This window comes from Neoarius graeffei, chromosome 27 (genome assembly GCF_027579695.1).
Source record: "Neoarius graeffei isolate fNeoGra1 chromosome 27, fNeoGra1.pri, whole genome shotgun sequence".
Classification (NCBI taxonomy): Eukaryota; Metazoa; Chordata; class Actinopteri; order Siluriformes; family Ariidae; genus Neoarius; species Neoarius graeffei.
In genome coordinates, this window is record NC_083595.1 from 8437196 (window position 1) to 8454853 (window position 17658).

The window sequence follows — 17658 nt, forward strand, 5'->3', positions numbered from 1 at the left end:
TCAAGACTCCCCAGGATACATGGAAACTAACATATGAAAACCTCTGATGGTTATCTTACCATTGGAGCCACCAATTAGCCTAACCTGTATGTCTTTGGACTGTGAGGGAAACCAGAGCACCAGGAGGAAACCCATGCAGACACGGGGAGAACACATACAAACTCCACACAGAAAGGCCCCCACTGGCTGCGAATCCAGAACCTTCTTGCTCTGAGGTGACAGTGCTAACTGGGCTGCCAACTCTCACGCAATGAGCGTGAGACACACTCATTTGATTGTCTTCACACGCTCACACGCCATATCTCCAATTTCTCACGCTAGAAAAAAATCTAGTTTATCTATCTGATCTAGGCTACCCATTGCGTCACGCCAACCACTTGCGATCGATCAATTACGCCTTACGCACGGCTAAACAGGCAGAGAGGTGTTCCCTTCTGTACACACTCCCCTATGGTAGATGGCGCAACTAATGATGCTGCACTCGCCGGAAGTTGGATAATTGCCTACCATCAATTTAGAGGAAGAGTAGAGAGAAGAAGGTATCTGAGTTGAAGACGGGTGTCTCGGACAGGTTTGTACATATGCACGCCAATGTGTGGTGTTACTGGCATAATTATGAACTTATATAAAGTTTCTTAATCGTTTTAGCCTATAAGTGTTGTGAGAATATTTAATGCCATATCGAGAGCTGTGTACTAGGCATGCTAAATCATTATAGGCCTACAGCCGTGCCACAGCCTCTATCTTCCCCAACAAGCAGCACGGGAGAGCACCTCCTTAGCACACGGTTATTAAGGTGCATTTTTAGTTTGTTTACTGTATGTTATCATACTTTATGACTTTATTTGAAGCCATACTGGAAATGTTGTAAAATAAAGCAAGTAAGAGATAATATTACAAATGCAAGAAGAGCCATTAGCCACCATACCTATTGTTTATTTACACAGTATTTATTTTTAATTATCTATGATGTATGTAATTGCTCAGTTAAAGTAAATAAAGCATGGTCACCTGTAATATCAAAGAACTTGAACTTGTGAATAATTAAAAAAAAGACAGAACAATATACTGAGGAGACAGGGTTTCAAAGAGGGCAAGACAGGTAGAGAATATTTGTCAGATAACAGGCCCTGACGAATGCTCTATTACTAATAAGAAACATAGATAAGAAATAAATTAATAAGAAATATATTAATATAGCTTATTTAAGTATGACCAAAATTTTTAAGCCCAACTTTGTGTGCACATTCCCACCTATGGCCAAGGTTCAGCTTTTTGTGTTTCAATACTGTTCAAACTTAATCATTTTAATGTTTCTTGAAGCACATGCACATTTTGCTTACTGTTTAAGCATTTTATTTGTTCTTTTGCTGTTGATATTTTTCCCCATGCCAATCTTCTGCTGAACCCAGTGGTGGGGAAAGCCCTTAAATGCATAATGAATAGTCAGTGAGGGACAAGCTTATTTTTTGCAACAGTTATTAAAAACTTAACATTTAGTTTCATATCAGAAGGTGTTTAGGCTTAGCTGATGAAATATTTTCAAACATGAACTTGCCTTTAAATCTGAAACACAGGTCTATAGGGCTACAGGAACATTGGCAGTCATCTGTAGTTTTCTAGTGTGGGGTCTTTTAAGCCAAAACTTGGTGCTTTTGTTGGCCACAAGCTGAAGGCCTGGCAAGTCAGGGTGTGTAAGAATGTAGGTATGGCACAGCAGGCCACTCCAAAAATCCACCAGAATGCAGGAACATCTACTAAATCCAAAATCTCAACACCCCCCCCCCCTTGTCCATCTCCAGCTGGACGACCCACAAACAAAACACCAGAATGCAGGGGGACAAGTGAATATCAAACTGAATACAAAATTCCCACTTACTGCATGGTGTGCGGAAAAATTTTGCCGTCGACCCCCCCCCCCCCAAAAAAAAACCTCACTCCAAGGAATTTCGAAAAGTTGGCAGCCCTGGTGCTAACCATTACATCACCGTGCTGCTCTCTAATATAAGTTGAATAATCTTAATCTCACAACACTCTCTTAATATTATATAACCTATATTTCGTTTTGTATTTAGTCTATTTGAACCTGCTAATATACACTCACTGGCCACTTTATTAAGTACACCTATACACCTGCTGTTGTATGCAGTTCTCTAATCAGCCAATCGCTTGACAGCAGTACAATGCATAAAATCACGTAGATACAAATCAAGAGCTTCAGTTAACGTTCACTTCAAACATCAGAATGGGGAAAAATTGTGATCTCAAAGTGTAACTTTCACTGTGGCATGGGTGTCGGTTTGATCCAGATGGACTGGTTTGAGTATTTCAGAAACTGCTGATCTCCTGGGGTTTTCACACACAACAGTCTCTAGAGTTTGCACAGAATGGTGCGAAAAACAAAAAACACCGAGTGAAAGCGTGAGCGACAGTTCTGCGGGTGAAAACAAACGCCTTGTTGATAGAGGTCGGAGGAAAATTGACAGATTGGTTCGAGCTGCCAGGAAGGATATAGTAACTCATATAATCACTCTTTACAACCGTGGTGGACGGAAAAGCATCTCAGCATGCAACAGCAGATGATCACGTTGGGTTCCAGTTCTGCAGCCAAGAACAGGAATCATAGAATCAAGAACACGTTCCTACGGTATTAAAGTGGCCAGTGAGTGTATTTCTTTTGTGGCATACTCATAGTTGTATGCAAATTATGATAAGGCAAAACACAACAAGTAGAAACCAACATTTTGGTCACGTCAGTCCTCCCCCACCCCAAGACTGTAGCAATAAAAATATGAAAGAGAACAGAGAAAATGTTTTTCTCACTGTTTTGGTGTAACATGTGAACAAAAGATTTCACACAAACAGCGAGGTATTTTGGGGCAGCTTGTGACCATCTCTGGAGATTTCTATTTGATAAAGAAGCACAAGTTTAGCAAGGATTTGTCTGACAGGGAGATGACGTCATTTGGGGCGAGTCCCACGCGCACTTCGGCACGAAGAGGAACCTGACGGACGTGCACGAGACGTTCTCCTCCCAGGGGCTGAGCCTCGCTTCAGAGCCTATTGTTCGTTGTCCAACGTTCCCAGCACAGGGACATCTGGACTGTGTGTGTGTGAGATAGAGTGGGGGATGGGCCAAGGGTGTTACAGACAGTCTGTCACCTCAGTCTGGGACTGTTCGTAGTAGTGAAGAGCTAACCTGTTATTACACACGCACACACACTCTCACGCAGGGTCTTCTACTCATGAGTAAACAGCTCTCTGATGGGGCGGGAAACGCCTGGGGGCTTCTGGCATCGAGACAATAAAAGAGGAAAAAGATATGATTAGAGAGAGAGAGAGACAGAGTAGTTCGTGGCGTTTTGACGATAAACAATTCATCAAAGCAGGGTTCAGGCGGTATCACCGAAATATCACATCGCAATACTTATCAGATCACAAAATTTAGATTTGCTAACGAGCTGAAAGTAAAAAGTCCTGTAAAAGATAGCTGTAATTTCTATGATATCTCTGTTTCATGCTTTAAAAATTAAAAAAGTTTTTTTTTCCATTCATTATTTTCAAGTGGCGGCACGGTGGTGTAGTGGTTAGCGCTGTCGCCTCACAGCAAGAAGGTCCTGGGTTCGAGCCCCGTGACTGGCGAGGGCCTTTCTGTGCGGAGTTTGCATGTTCTCCCCGTGTCCGCGTGGGTTTCCTCCGGGTGCTCCGGTTTCCCCCACAGTCCAAAGACATGCAGGTTAGGTTAACTGGTGACTCTAAATTGAGCGTAGGTGTGAATGTGAGTGTGAATGGTTGTCTGCGTCTATGTGTCAGCCCTGTGATGACCTGGCGACTTGTCCAGGGTGTACCCCGCCTTTCGCCCGTAGTCAGCTGGGATAGGCTCCAGCTTGCCTGCGACCCTGTAGAAGGATAAAGCGGCTAGAGATAATGAATGAATGAATGAATGATTTTCAAGTAGTAAAATTATCTTTGAGCACTACCCCTCAGTCCGACCGCCATTTTATATCATAGCGAGATTTTTTTTTTGATCGTGGTTTCCGTTATTTTTTTCGATACCTCAGAAACTTAGCAAGACTCAACACAGTGCTGTATGAGCTATAGGGTCTGACAGTGACAGAACAGACCAAGATACAAACTTGTAAGAGAATATGATGATGGAAAAAGAAAAAAAAAAAAATCCCCAACCAAGTCTGGTTTGATGACTCAACAAAAAAGGAATGGCTGATTTTGGTTATGTGGAAAATATTAACTGGATATTCCGGTATCTCTGTGAATGATTTGAGATGATGTTCAACACTGGATGTATTTAATCTGAATAAACATCTATTGTACTGTTTACTTGAACTGACAAAATAACATCTTTAAAATGTTTGAGGAAGTTGAGATGACATCCTTTCGACATCATTGTGTTAGCTGAGAAGCTAATGTTTTGTCAGGACTGTCAGTTTTAGCCGCAGAAACAATAACAAACAGACAGTTCTCTGTTTCTGCTCCAAATGTATAACTAACACACACACACACACACACACTAATTGTGGCTTTTGCTAACACGTTCAAGCAAGTAATGGTCTTCAAAACACAGAATGTCACAGATTTGGCCTTGCTAATGTACAATGGTGTTTGAAAGTTTGTGAACCCTTTAGAATTTTCTATATTTCTGCATAAATATGACCTAAAACATCATCAGATTTTCACACAAGTCCTAAAAGTAGATAAAGAGAACCCAGTTAAACAAATGAGGCAAAAATATTATACTCAGTCATTTATTTATTGAGGAAAATGATCCGATATTACATATCCGTGAGTGGCAAAAGTATGTGAACCTTTGCTTTCAGTATCTGGTGTGACCCCCTTGTGCAGCAATAACTGCAACTAAACGTTTGCGGTAACTGTTGATCAGTCCTGCACACCGGCTTGGAGGAATTTTAGCCCGTTCCTCCGTACAGAACAGCTTCAACTCTGGGATGTTGGTGGGTTTCCTCACGTGAACTGCTCGCTTCAGGTCCTTCCACAACATTTCGATTGGATTAAGGTCAGGACTTTGACTTGGCCATTCCAAAACATTATTCTTCTTTAACCATTCTGTGGTAGAACGACTTGTGTGCTTAGGACTGTTGTCTTGCTGCATGACCCACCTTCTCTTGAGATTCAGTTCATGGACAGATGTCCTGACAATTTCCGTTAGAATTCGCTGGTATAATTCAAAATTCATTGTTCCATCAATGATGGCAAGCCGTCCTGGCCCAGATGCAGCAAAACAGGCCCAAACCATGATACTACCACCACCATGTTTCACAGATGGGATAAGGTTCTTCTGCTGGAATGCAGTGTTTTCCTTTCTCCAAACATAACGCGTCTCATTTAAACCAAAAAGTTCTATTTTGGTCTCATCCATCCACAAAACATTTTTCCAATAGCCTTCTGGCTTGTTCACGTGATCTTTAGCAAACTGCAGACGAGCAGCAATGTTCTTTTGGAGAGCAGTGGCTTTCTCCTTGCAACCCTGCCATGCACACCATTGTTGTTCAGTGTTCTCCTGATGGTGGACTCGTGAACATTAACATTAGCCAATGTGAGAGAGGCCTTCAGTTGCTTAGAAGTTACCCTGGGGTCCTTTGTGGCCTTGTCGATTATTATACGCCTTGCTCTTTGAGTGATCTTTGTTGGTCGACCACTCCTGGGGAGGGTAACAGTGGTCTTTAATCTCCTCCATTTGCACACAATCTGTTTTACTGTGGATTGATGGAGTCCAAACTCTTTAGAGATGGTTTTGTAACCTTTTCCAGCCTGATGAGCATCAACAACGCTTTTTCTGAGGTCCTCAGAAATCTCCTTTGTTCGTGCCATGATACACTTCCACAAACATGTGTTGTGAAGATCAGACTTTGATAGATCCCTGTTCTTTAAATAAAACAGGGTGCCCACTCACACCTGATTGTCATCCCATTGATTGAAAACACCTGACTCGAATTTCACCTTCAAATGAACTGCTAATCCTAGAGGTTCACATACTTTTGCCACTCACAGATATGTAATCATTTTCCTCAATAAATAAATGGTCAAGTATAATATTTTTTGTCTCATTTGTTTAACTGGGTTCTCTTTATCTACTTTTAGGACTTGTGTGAAAATCTGATGTTTTCGGTCATATTTATGCAGAAATATAGAAAATTCTAAAGGGTTTCGCAAACTTTCAAGCACCACTGTAATAGCTAGCTAAAAACATGCTAGCTAACCACCGAATTGGAGTTGATATAAGATGGCTTATATATTTGAGCTAGCAATTTCACACAGAATTAGCAAGTCAGAATTGTTCAGGAAATTTCTAAAGCATGTTTTGGATGGTGTGTATAGATTGATTCTCTGTCAGAGAATCTGTGCTTTTGTAGTGTGAAGCTAATAGCCTCATTTCATCTCATCTCATTATCTCTAGCCGCTTTATCCTGTTCTACAGGGTTGCAGGCAAGCTGGAGCCTATCCCAGCTGACTACGGGCGAAAGGCGGGGTACACCCTGGACAAGTTGCCAGGTCATCACAGGGCTGACACATAGACACAGACAACCATTCACACTCACGGTCAATTTAGAGTCACCAGTTAACCTAACCTGCATGTCTTTGGACTGTGGAGGAAACCGGAGCACCCGGAGGAAACCCACGCGGACACGGGGAGAACATGCAAACTCCGCACCGAAAGGCCCTCGCCGGCCACGGGGCTCGAACCCAGACCTTCTTGCTGTGAGGCGACAGCGCTAACCACTACACCACCGTGCCACCCAAGCTAATAGCCTATTCCTGGTTCAACATACACGGCATAAAACAACCTCAGCTAAAGCTTGACAGGGGACATAGAAACAATAACATGGTCTTGAGCTACATGTTAGCTCACTCTGATGAAACGTAAGCGTCATAAGTGACTCGGTCATCACAGCCATTTTTTGGTATTGAACAGGATGTTTTGTGCATTGCGGGTAACGCATACGACCACTCTTAACAATAACCATCAAATAACTTTATTAGACAGATTTTATAGTATCTAGTGTTTTTAAAATGGCCGACGTTATTAGGATTACTAAGTAGATATGAATGAGAAAGAAGGAAACATGTTTGACAATCCTGATGGCCAAATACGGAAAGGTTGCGTATCAGTAGTGACCCAGGTGTCTTCATACTTCCTTCCTTTGAGCTTTGCTGTTGCTCACACGCACAACTACGACTCCATTCTGTGGTTAATGATTGTGACATAATGACAGGAATATTACAGATCATATCTCAGAGCAGCCACCAATTGCTCTGAACCAGGGCAGGCCTGACGAGGGCTGTGCACGTGATTTAGGTTCAACTCAGCGTTCTGACACTCATCTCGGGCCTAAATGGGTACAAAATAAATCCTTTTTTAAAGAAATAAATCTGTTTTTCAGAGTGGCACTGCGCTTCTGCGTGTCACTCGGCTTCGTCGTCTTTCCTGTCGTATTTCTCCCAGTATGAACTCCACGCCCCCAGGCCAGCAGTGCAAGAAGACCTCGTCAGTGTGTTTATGCACCCTCGAGAGGGATGTGGTTGAGGTTAGCCACATGTGGGTAGAAATGCACAGCATAGCAGACACACAAACACACACAGAAGCGCACTATGAACGCCTCAGTGTTTTATCACCGATTCCTCGTTATATTAAAAGCGTTAGTCACCATAATTTTCATAACAGCGCAAATTTGTGCTGTGCTGCTTTGTTCTAGGAATATTAAAGCACGTTATTTTTCGATTCCTCGCCCAACCTTTAACAGTCCGTCCAGTCACAGACACCTGCTTATTTCTTGAGTCCTTCTATCCCCCAAAGAGCTCCTCCCTTTGCCACGCCCTCATTGCCACCTGTTTCGAATGTAACCACACCTGTTTCGACTCTCATTACTCATTAACCTCCGTATTACACACCCTCTGCTCAGCCTGTAAAGTTATCGACAGCTATATGAGAAGATTATAAGCCATTGTTCCCAAAATGTCATAATTGTTTCTGCTGTTTTAGTTTTCTCAGGCGTGTCTGAATCCGGAGGCCTTGATGATGTCTTGCTGACTTGCTGTCTCATGAATCATGGTCTTTGAAAGTAGAGTATTAAATGTAGAGTTGTGAAGCAGCGATACGTCCAAAGATGGTCAGGATCGCAACAGCTGACGGTAACGTTAGCAGTTAGCTAACACATTTAGATGACACGCTGTTTCTGCGGTTATCAAGTTTCAAAATGAAACCAACACAACGTTCATAAGAACAATTTGGGTGTAAGCACTGCATTGAAGTTTGCCATCTTGTCTTGAGTTCAAATCCCGATGATGTCCATGACCGGGACAGTGTTATTGACCATGCTGTTTGGGTGGGAGGGACATACCATCTCATCTCTCCTTTATCAAATCACAGCAACACTAGCCAATCAAGGAAGCCTGTGAGTGCGTGTATGTAGAAGAGGGTAGATAGGACTGTCCTCCGAGTGTCTTCCACTGCCCAGTGATGCAGTTGGCTGGATTCACATGTCTCTGAAGAAACACATTACAGCCTTCATGTCACAGTAGAGAGCTAGCTTTTTTTTTTTGGGGGGGGGGGGGGGATCTGTTAAATCTACGGCCTGAACTTCACTCCAACTGGAATTATATGTTGAGATCAACTCTTTGGCCATGAACATCAAGGTGTTTGGCGATAAAATGGTGACTATACAAGGAAACACCACTACCCCCAGGATCATTAAGGCTTTGAGGCTGAAACGATGTCAGAATAAATTCTGCTAACCAGGCCAAAACCTGGTAGCCTCTGCCAGGAGGTTAAAACTCAAGCTAAGGTGGTTACACCAAACATACATCCAAACTCCCTGGAGTCTGAATTGAAGTAGGCTTTCACAATATTACACGGTTGCGTGAAGATATGAAGTTTATCTTCGAGTGGTGAATGTATATTACTGTATATTGCAAATGAGCAAAGTAAACGAATGAAAATATTTTCAAGTCAAGAAAATAAATTTTATATACGTGTGCCACTGTGTAACGTTCTTTATATTATATAGACATATCCACAAAAAACAATTACGCAAGTTAATCAAAAGAATTAAAATTTTGAACTAGTCTAGTCAGCAGGAAAACACTGGGAGTGACATCATCGGAGTGAAATATCAGGAAATTGTATACATACAGGACACTTTTTCAACAGAATAAAAACATTTATTCTATCCACATTTAATGGATAAGGGCAATCGCGCGCTCTGATTGGCTACTCTACTACTAGGCTATCGGCTCATATACCATGAATAGAGAAAAGCAAAATGGCGGAGCATGTTGCTGAACCAACCGAGGATGAAATAAAAACTCTACTCGAAAACAAAACCCCCAAAAATACAAAAAAGCAACAAAATATGGAATAAACGTATTTGATGGTGAGAATGTGTCTTTTTTTCCCCAAGAATTATCGCATTTTTCACAAATTGCTCCTGTCATTTCGCCGGTTTATTTACAGTCTAAGCAGAAATTATTTTGTCAGATGTTTTGTATAAAGTTTTTATTTATCAAATTTACAAAAAATAAAAATGCTCCATTTCTCAAAATCCAGTGAATGTGGATAGATTAAAACAGTTATTCCACTCAATCTCGTCGTACATGGCTTATAGCCAACTCGGCGCTACGCGTCTCGTCAGCTATCAGCTCATGTACGATGCGATTTTGTGGAATAACTTAAGTATTCAATTCCCTTCCAGCAGGTTCCATTCATTTGGCTTGACAGCATGCAATATTGTTAGCGTATCACTTATCCTACGTGTATTATGTCACTCTACCCAATGGAGAATAAGTGTTGAATATGGTTTACGATATTGTATGGTTGTCAAGACATGATGTCACACTTCGGAGGAGTAAAACTTCCACGCTAGCGAGCGACTGTGATAATTTGTAAGCAAACATAGTGGCCAGGTTTGCTTCATTAAATACGGGAGATTTTGAGAAAATTTTGAAAGAGAAAGACATGAACACCTGAAAGGAATGTGTATGTATAATAATAATAATAATAATAATAATAATATTGGCTGGCTTTTTTCATGGTCTATCAGATATATTCCATTCAGCTACTCGTCTTCGACTTGTTCAGTATCATGCTAGCTGAATGGAATATATCTGATATACCACTCAACGCCAGCCGATATTATTTAAATATATGTCACTCAGATCCGCGATGTATTTCATATGAAAAATAGGACTTTTTCAACATGAGAAGATAAACTTCATATCTTCAAGCCAGTGTGTGATTTTCTTTTTATTATATCGACACATTCGCAAACAAAAAGTCCCCAAATTTATCAAAACAATTCATCGATTTCCTCACCAGTGACACAGAGATTTGTGCCATGGTTTTGGTTCTCCATGTCCCGGATGGAGCGTGTATGAAAAATACGAGTGGCGTATTTCCCAGTAAAACACTCGTTTCTACACAATATAAAGCAATATCAAGAGGAATACAAGACCATCTATGAATATTTTCTGGTTAAACGTGACCGTAAGATGCTCAGTGCTGTTACGTCTCTCTAGGAGATGGCCAATTTTGAGGAAACTATAGTATACGCCATTGCCGTATGTTTAAGCACACAATGTTGATTTTCAAGAACTTTTATAAGGGGTGCCAATAATTCTACAGTCAACTGTGTATGGATTTGACTCCGTTGAGTCGAACTGCAGTTATGATTTGTGATTCAGCAAATCCAACCTCTGAATCGTGATACTTTTTATTTTACAAATCAGAGAGACTGGGGGGCCCGAGAACCTCATTGTATAATCAACACAATTCTACTTCTTGTAATTAGCAGATGGACAAATAAAGAGAAAAGAGACGACACTTTGTAGCCGACGCGACAACTCAGAAATGATAGGTTCTGTATAGTTTTGGCTATCATCATCTTTACATGTTTTAAAAACTTTACTTAACTTTTATAGTCTTTGCATGTCTTAAACTTTACTGAACTTTCTCTCTTCTTCCCCCTTTATTTTATGTAATTTTATTTTCTATTGTTTACTGTTTTGCTTTTACCTCTGTAAAGCACATTGAACTGCCACTGTGTAGGAATCTGTGGTTGGTTGAAGAGAGCAACTGGACTTGCTTGAAGATTCTTGAAAACGTTTCGCCTCTCGTCCTAAAGGCTTCCTCAGTTCTGTCTGACTAATAGGGAGCATCCAGTATTTATCCTCTCATGGATCATCATAGAATCCGAATCAGAATGCTGATTATGTTTCTACGCACTTTGGGATGAGATCCCTTCGACTGGTGTGGGAGTATGAGAGGACTTCCAGAAAACTGGCAGACATCTTAGCCAGAGAGGATCGTTCATTTTTGTCAACCTGGAACGACCATCATTGAACAGAGGTGGGTGTCTATGACATCTTATATCAGCCACATACAATGCAGCCATCAGCATTCTGATTCGGATTCTATGATGATCCATGAGAGGATAAATACTGGACACTCCCTATTAGTCAGACAGAACTGAGGAAGCCTTTAGGGTGAGAGCAGTGTTGCCAGATGCTGCTGACGTTTTCCAGCCCAAAATATGTTCAAAACCCGCCAAAATGCACTTAAAACCGCCCAATCTGGCAACACTGGGTGAGAGGCGAAACGTTTTCAAGAATCTTCAAGCAAGTCCAGTTGCTCTCTTCTACCAACCACAGATTACTATGTACCTGGATGACTGAGATTCTTCACAGATACACTGTGTATGAAATGCGCTATATAAATAAACTTGCCTTGCCTTGAAAAAAAAAGCATCTTTAGAAATAAAGCTATTCCAAGGTTTGTTTTTTTTTAAAAAGCTATATTTGTACGGTAAATCTATGTTGGAGAAAAACACACACACACACACACACAATGAGAAAATGCACCACAGCTGACAGACTATTAATCACCACCACCATTTCACGTTTCACGTGTGCGTTGGCGAACAAGGGTGACATCATTATCCATGACCTTTAACCTGCCCCAGATCATCTCGTGACGTTTTTAAACATCCCACTTAGCACTACTGTCTCCACCACACCCTAAACACAGAGATATATGACTTCCCACCTCCACTACTAGAGTTGTATCATGGTGTTGTGTAATATAATCCTACCTTATTACACATATTTGGAGCGGATTCCTACACACGGAGTTTAATCCCATCCCACCAGTCCCACTTCTCCCTAATCTTTAATCAGTGTCCCTAGTATGTCCCCCCCCTCCTTTTTCTAACACTCTCTTCACCCCTTTTTTCCCCTGGGGTCAGGGTTTTGTAGCTCACACAATACAAGGCTAATAGGAGTGAAGGGAGGGACAAAGGTGTAGTGTGAAGTGCAGAAGGGGACGTTTAAACGAGGCTCGCTCTCGAAACCAGGGTCCCATCCGTAATTCGAGGTCCCTCCTACTGAGAACATCTGCAGCATGTCGTGGCTTTCCCCTATTCACACAGCGTCACCGAGCAGATTTCAGAATGTATTGTCTTTGGTACAAGGTCACGGATGCAGACGTTGTAGGACAGATGGTGGACACGACTGATACGAAACAGTCCTGAATTGACACACTAGTGCATCTCAAAAAATTAGAATATTTTCCATCAGTTATTTAAGAAAGTGAAAATGTTATATATTATAGACTCATTACACAAACTAAAATGTTTCAAGCATTTTTCTATTTTAATTTAAATCAGTATGGCATACAGTACAAAAACAAAAAAAAACATCTCAAAATATTAGAATATTTCATTTCGAGTTTGAGTAAAACAGTATGAACACAGTGTATCTCTCAGTCTAGTTCAGTACACACAACCACAATCATGGGGAAGACTGCTGACTTGACTGTTGTCCAGAAGATGATCACTGATGGCCTCCACAAGGAGGGTAAGCCACAAAAGGTCATTGCTGAAAAGGGTGGCTGGAAAAGGTGCACAAGCAACAGGGATGGCCGCAGTCTTGAGAGGATTGTCGAGAAAAGTTGATTCAAGAACTTGGGAGAGCTTCACAAGGAGTGGACTGAGGCTGGTGTCAGTGTATCAAGACCCATCACGAACAGACATCTTCAAGAAAGGGGATACAACTTTCACATTCCTAATATCAAGCTACTCCTGAGCCAGAGACAATGTCAGAAGTGTCTTATCTGGACTAAGGAGAGAAAGAAATGGACTGTTGCTCAGTGGTCCAAAGTCCTCTTTTCAGATGAAAGTACATTTTGCATTTAATTTGGAAATCACGGTTCTAGAGTCTGGAGGAAGAGTGGAGAGGCACAGAATCCAAGGTGTTTGAAGCCCAGTGTGAAGTTTCCACAGTCTGTGATGATTTGGGGTGCCATGTCATCTGCTGGTGTTGGTCCACTGTATTTTATCAAGTCCAAAGTCAACACAGCCATCTACGAGGAGATTTTAGAGCACTTCATGCTTCCATCTGCTGGCGAGCTTTTTGGAGATGCTGATTTCCTTTTCCAGCAGGACTTAGCACCTACCCACAGTGCCAAAACTACTACCAAATGGTTTGCTGACCATGATATTACCGTGTTTGATTGGCCAGCCAACTTGCCTGACCTGAACCCCATAGAGAATCTATGGGGTATTGTCAAGAGGAAGATGAGAAACACCCGACCCAAAAATACAGATACGCTGAAGGCCACTATCAAAGCAGCCTGGGCTTCAATAACACCTCAGCAGTGCCACAGACTGATCACCTCCATGCCACACCGCATTGATACAGTAATTCATGGTAAAGGAGCCCCAACCAAGTATTGAGTGTATAAATGAATATACTTTTTAGAAGTTGGACATTTCTGTATTGTAAATCCTTTTTTTGATTGATCTTGGGGAATATTCTAATAATTTGAGATACTGGATTTCTGATTTTCATGAGCTATAAGCCATAATCATCAAAATTAAAACAAAAAAGGCTTTAAATATTTCACTTTACATGTAATGAATATATGAAAGTTTACCTTTTTGAATTAAATTATGAAAAAAAGGAACTTTTTCATGGTATTCTAATTTTTTGAGATGCACTAGTATATGTATATAAGTTTTTTTTTTTAACAGTGGTACTTGAAAGTTTGTGAACCCTTTAGAATTTTCTATATTTCTGTATAAATGGCCTAAAACAATCAGATTTTCACACAAGTCCTAAAAGTAGATAAAGAGAACCCAGTTAAACAGATGAGACAAAAATATTATACTTGGTAATTTATTTATTGAGGAAAATAATCCAATATTACATATCTGTGAGTGGCAAAACTATGTGAACCTTTGCTGTCAGTATCTGGTGTGATCCCCTTGTGTAGCAATAACTGCAACTAAACGTTTGCGGTAACTGTTGATCAGTCCTGCACAGCGGCGTGGAGGAATTTTAGCCCATTCCTCCGTAAAGAACAGCTTCAACTCTGGGATGTTGGTGGGTTTCCTCACATGAACTGCTCGCTTCAGGTCCTTCCACAACATTTCCATTGAATTAAAGTCAGGACTTTGACTTGGCCATTCCAAAACATTAACTTTATTCTTCTTTAACCATTCTTTGGTAGAACGACTTGTGTGCTTAGGGTCGTTGTCTTGCTGCATGACCCACCTTCTCTTGAGATTCAGTTCATGGACAGATGTCCTGAGATTTTCCTTTAGAATTCGCTGGTATAATTCAGAATTCATTGTTCCATCAATGATGACAAGCTGTCCTGACCCAGATGTAGCAAAACAGGCTGCTTCACAGATGGGATAAGGTTCTTCTGCTGGAATGCAGTGTTTTCCTTTCTCCAAACATAACGCTTCTCATTTAAACCAAAAAGTTCCATTTTGGTCTCATCCGTCCACAAAACATTTGTCCAATAGCCTTCTGATTTGTCCACATGATCTTTAGCAAACTGCAGACGAGCAGCAAAATTCTTTTTGGAGAGCAGTGGCTTTCTCCTTGCAACCCTGCCATGCACACCATTGCTGTTCAGCGTTCTCCTGATGGTGGACTCATGAACATTAGCCAATGTGAGAGAGGCCTTCAGTTGCTTAGAAGTTACCCTGGGGTCCTTTGTGACCTCATCAACTATTGCACACCTTGCTCTTGGAGTGATCTTTGTTGGTCGACCACTCCTGGGGAGGGTAACAATGGTCTTGAATTTCCTCCATTTGCACACAATCTGTTTTACTGTGGATTACTGTACATAATCTGTCTGACTGGATTGGTGGAGTCCAAACTCTTTAGAGATGGTTTCGTAACCTTTTTCAGCCTGAGGAGCATCAACAGCGCTTTTTCTGAGGTCCTCAGAAATCTCCTTTGCTCGTGCCATGATACACTTCCACAAACTACGGTCAATTTAGAGTCACCAGTTAACCTAACCTGCATGTCTTTGGACTGTGGGGGAAACCGGAGCACCCGGAGGAAACCCACGCGGACACGGGGAGAACATGCAAACTCCACACAGAAAGGCCCCCATTGGCCACTGGGCCTAAACCCAGAACCTTCTTGCTGTGAGGTGACAGTGCTAACCACTACACCATCGTACAAATATCTCAGAAAAGTACACTTTATGACAATATCAAAATTGAACCATCATATTTCCTGGCAATTACATATTTAAAACTGACTTTGAGTTCACTGGATAGCTACTTTTATAACTTCTTAACTTATAATTGTTATTCAATTCAATTCAATTTTATTATTAGTGCTTGAGTGTTGGTATAAGTCCTGTGGGATGAAACCATTACTTCAGTACTTCTTTTAGTAAACCTTTCACATGGAGTGTGGATAAAATGTGAACGTTTTCTGGCTGCTATGTTCTGGACTAACTGGAACTTCTTGATAAACATACTGGAAAATCCAGACAGTAAGGTGTTACAATCATCCAGCCTCCATGTAATGAAAGCATGGATGAGTTTTTTTTCCATCGCACATGATGTAACTGAACTCCAGGCTCACCACGTAATCAGAAAGATTACTTCTTGCTGAGTAGACGTTTGTGTGTCTTGCCAGAATTAAGTATGAGGAAGTCACTCAACATCATTATGAAATTTACATTATTTATATTTATACCAAAAAACTAAAACTATACACTTAAAATATATAAATGTATATTAAGAGCCAAGTTGTGAATAGTTCTGACTCTATATTTATAATTTATCATCAAATGCAGTCCTCGGTTTTGTCCTTTATAACACAATTTTACTGTTATAGAACTACAGAGTATAGTACAACTTTATGCTCATATTTTATAATATACACATTTTAAATAAGTTATATTTATATATATATATATATATATATATATATATATATATATATATTTTACCTTTAACATAAGCATATACATTTACACTTGATATTGATAATTTCTACTTATAACTTTTTGTAATAAATGTACATTATAACTATATACAGTAAGTATATATACAAAATACTGTATATATACACTCATTTATTAGGAAAACATTATGGCATTTACAGTATATATTTTATAGTTAAATTGACCAATTTTCATACTTATATTTACAGTGGTGCTTCAAAGTTCATGAACATTTTAGAATTTTCTATGTTTCTGCATAAATATGACCTAAAACATCATCAGATTTTCACACAAGTCCTAAAAGTAGATAAAGAGAACCCAGTTAAATGAGACAAAAATATTATACTTTTATTTATTGAGGAAAAGGATCCAATATTACATATCTGTGAGTGGCAAAAGTATGTGAACTTTTGCTTTCAGTATCTGGTGTGACCCCTTTGTGCAGCAATAACTGCAACTAAACGTTTGCGGTAACTGTTGATCAGTCCTGCACACCAGCTTGGAGGAATTTTAGCCCGTTCCTCCGTACAGAACAGCTTCAACTCTGGGATGTTGGTGGGTTTCCTCACATGAACTGCTCGCTTCAGGTCCTTCCACAACATTTCCATTGGATTAAGGTCAGGACTTTGGCTTGGCCATTCCAAAACATTAACTTTATTCTTCTTTAACCATTCTTTATCTTGGGTCGTTATCTTGCTGCATGACCCACCTTCTCTTGAGATTCAGTTCATGGACAGATGTCCTGACAGTTTCCTTTAGAATTCGCTGGTATAATTCAGAATTCATTGTTCCATCAATGATGGCAAGCTGTCCTGGCCCAGATGCAGCAAAACAGGCCCAAACCATGATACTACCACCACCATGTTTCACAGATGGGATAAGGTTCTTCTGCTGGAATGCAGTGTTTTCCTTTCTCCAAACATAATGCTTCTCATTTAAACCAAATAGTTTTATTTTGGTCTCATCTGTCCACAAAACATTTTTCCAACAGCCTTCTGGCTTGTCCATGTGATCTTTAGCAAACTGCAGACGAGCAGCAATGTTCTTTTTGGAGAGCAGTGGCTTTCTCCTTGCAACCCTGCTATGCACACCATTTTTGTTGTTCAGTGTTCTCCTGATGGCGGACTCGTGAACATTAGCCAATGTGAGAGAGGCCTTCAGTTGCTTAGAAGTTACCCTGGGGTCCTTTGTGACCTCGCCGACAATTACATGCCTTGCTCTTGGAGTGATCTTTGTTGGTCGACCACTCCTGGGGAGGGTAACAATGGTCTTGAATTTCCTCCATTTGCACACAATCTGTCTGACTGTGGATTGATGGAGTCCAAACTCTTTAGAGATGGGTTTGTAACCTCTTCCAGCCTGATGAGCATCAATGA